Source organism: Arachis ipaensis, chromosome B8 (assembly GCF_059453495.1).
Source record: "Arachis ipaensis isolate K30076 ecotype BB chromosome B8, ASM5945349v1, whole genome shotgun sequence".
In the NCBI taxonomy this organism is placed as follows: domain Eukaryota; kingdom Viridiplantae; phylum Streptophyta; class Magnoliopsida; order Fabales; family Fabaceae; genus Arachis; species Arachis ipaensis.
In genome coordinates, this window is record NC_142443.1 from 60195886 (window position 1) to 60198543 (window position 2658).

General features: G+C 43.6%; 1 non-coding gene across 1 annotated transcript; it reads left to right on the forward strand.

Moving 5' to 3' along the window:
• The first annotated feature begins 2240 nt into the window (after positions 1–2240).
• Positions 2241–2347, forward strand: LOC148548270 (small nucleolar RNA R71). The gene has a single exon (XR_015897722.1). It is a non-coding gene; the product is annotated as a small nucleolar RNA R71 (small nucleolar RNA).
• Positions 2348–2658: the final 311 nt, after the last annotated feature.

Sequence of the window (2658 nt, forward strand, 5' to 3'; positions counted from 1 at the left end):
ATAAAAATTGACTTATTAACTATTTTCTAAAAGCATATAAAACATGGGTTGCCTCCCATGAAGTGCTTCTTTAGCGTCACTAGCTTGACATTTTTTTTTCTTTGTCAGGGTGGTTGGTAATGCTTCAAGTCCTCCCCTCTTGCAGTGGACCTATATCCATTGGTTGTATCAATGATCTCTACATGTTCCAAGGAAAGAACTCTGTTGATAGTGAAGACCTTAGGTAGCTGAGATGGTATAGTGGGGAGATCAGGGGGGATATCTGGGAAGTAAGCTGAGATCACTTTATCCCCTGGAGAGAAGTCTTCTGTAGGGATCTTTTTGTTCCTCCACCTCCTTGGTACCTTCTTCTTTGTTTCTTTTGATGTTGCCTTGCTCTTTGTGGCCTCTTCTTCTAAAGGAATTTTGAGGTTGTCTTCACATGCCTCTGGTGGTTTAGGTTCCTCCAGCTTTTCCTTGAGCTGTGACAGCTGCTTGTTTCCTTGTCCATCAACCAAGGGAGTCTCCGGATGAGCTTGTTGTTCTTCAGTACTTGCCTCTTCCTTCAGTGTCTCACTGTGATCCTTCCTTGGTTCCTTGTTCTCTTGATCTGTTTTCTGTGAGTGTTTGAAAACAGTGAAGGCGAGCTGTTCATCATGGATCCTCAAGATTAGCTCCCCTCGCTCCACATCTATGAGTGCTCTGGCTGTAGCTAGGAATGGTCTTCCCAATATGATTGGGTGAGTGTAACTCTCTTCCATGTCCAATATGACAAAGTCTGCTGGGAGGAAGTATTTCCCAACCTTTACCAACACATTTTCCACCACTCCTATTGCTTGTTTTTGAGTTTTATCAGCCAGCCTGATGACTACATCTGTGGGCATTATCTCATTGATCTGCAGCCTCTTCACAAGGGACAAGGGCATTAAGTTGATGCTTGCTATCAAATCGCAGAGTGCTCTATCAAACATTGTTTCTCCTATAGCACAGGGTATGTGAAAACTCCCTGGGTCCTTTCTTTTTGTAGGCAACTCTGGTTGAATGAGGGCGCTACACTCCTTGTTCATCACCATAGTTTGGCCTCCCTTGAGTGAGCTTTTTCTGGGAAGCAGTTTCTTCATATACTTGATGTATGCAGGCATTTGTTGGATGGTCTTGATGAATGGTATGTTTACATGCAGAGATGCAAACAAGTCAAGAAATCTTGAGTATATTCTCTTCTCCACAGCACCATTGAGTAGTTGAGGAAAGGTGCATAGAGTCTCAGCAGCTCCTGTTGTGAGATTTTTGGTTCTTGGTGATCTTTTTCCTTCTCCTCTGCTGAGGTATCTCCAGGTTGTTCTGACGGCTTGTTTGGCTTATCCTCAGTCTCCTTATCACTTATAGTGACCATCTTGCAATCTTTCCATCTTACTTTCTTTGTTTCTCCTCTCGGATTTTTCTCTATGTCACTTGGGAATCCATCTGTAGGTTTGGGAATCTGCTCAGAGAGATATCCTACTTGAGATTCCAACCTCTTGATGGTGTCTCCCTGGTTCTTAAAATTTGCTCGCACTTCCTCCTTGAACGCCTTGTTGTCTTGAATCTCTTTGCCTATGCCTTCAAGTAGATTCTCAATCCTTGAGAGTCTATCATCAAATGATGGTGGATTGGGATTAGAGGTGGAAGGATGATGGGTGTTATTTTGGTTTTGATATGGATGTGGAAAGGTGTTGTCATGGTGGTGTTGATATGTTCTCTGTGTGAATTGTTGGTGAGCTGCATTATTGTTGGGGTTGTGATGTCTCCGATCTTGCCCTTGATCTTGTTGATTCCCCCACCCAAAGTTTGGGTGATTCCTCCAACCAGGGTTGTAGGTCTTGGAGTATGGATCATGGTTTTGCCTAGGTGAATTCCCAATGTAGTTGGCTTGCTCCTGACTACCCTCTGCTTCTTCATTCACTCCTTCTTGGGTTGCTGATGAAGTGGTGATTGCTGCTACTTGGTTCCTCTCCATCCTCTTGGTGAGGTCAGCCAGCTGCTTGGTAATGAGCTTGTTTTGAGCAAGCAGTGCATCCACAATGTTTAGCTCTATTGCTCCTCTAGTGTTGCCTCTTTCAGAAGCATAGAAATAGTCATTTTCTACTACAGTTTCAATGACATCTATGGGCTCCTCAATGGTCTTCTTCTTGTTCAGAGATCCCTCGGATGAGTGGTCTACTGCCTTCTTTGATTCATAAGAAAGGCCTTCATAGAAAATGTGTAGCTGCACCCATTCATTGAACATATCTGGTGGACACCTCCTTGTCAGGTCCTTAAACCTCTCCCATGCTTCATATAGAGTCTCACCATCTTGTTGCCTGAAAATTTGGACCTCAGCTCTCAGCCTGTTGATTCTTTGGGGAGGATAAAATCTGGCTAAAAATTTGTTCACCACATCTTCCCAAGTTGTCAAACTATCCTTCGGAAAAGACTCCAGCCACTTGGCTGACTTATCCTTGAGTGAGAATGAAAATAAGAGCAGTCTATAGGTGTCAGGATGAATACCATTAGACTTCACCGTGTCACATATCCTCAGGAAGGTGGTTAGATGTTGATTGGGGTCTTCTTAGACTCCTCCTCTGAACGAACAGTTGTTCTGAACAAGGGTGATGAGCTGTGGTTTTAGTTCAAAATTATTGGCATGGATGGTCGGCTTTT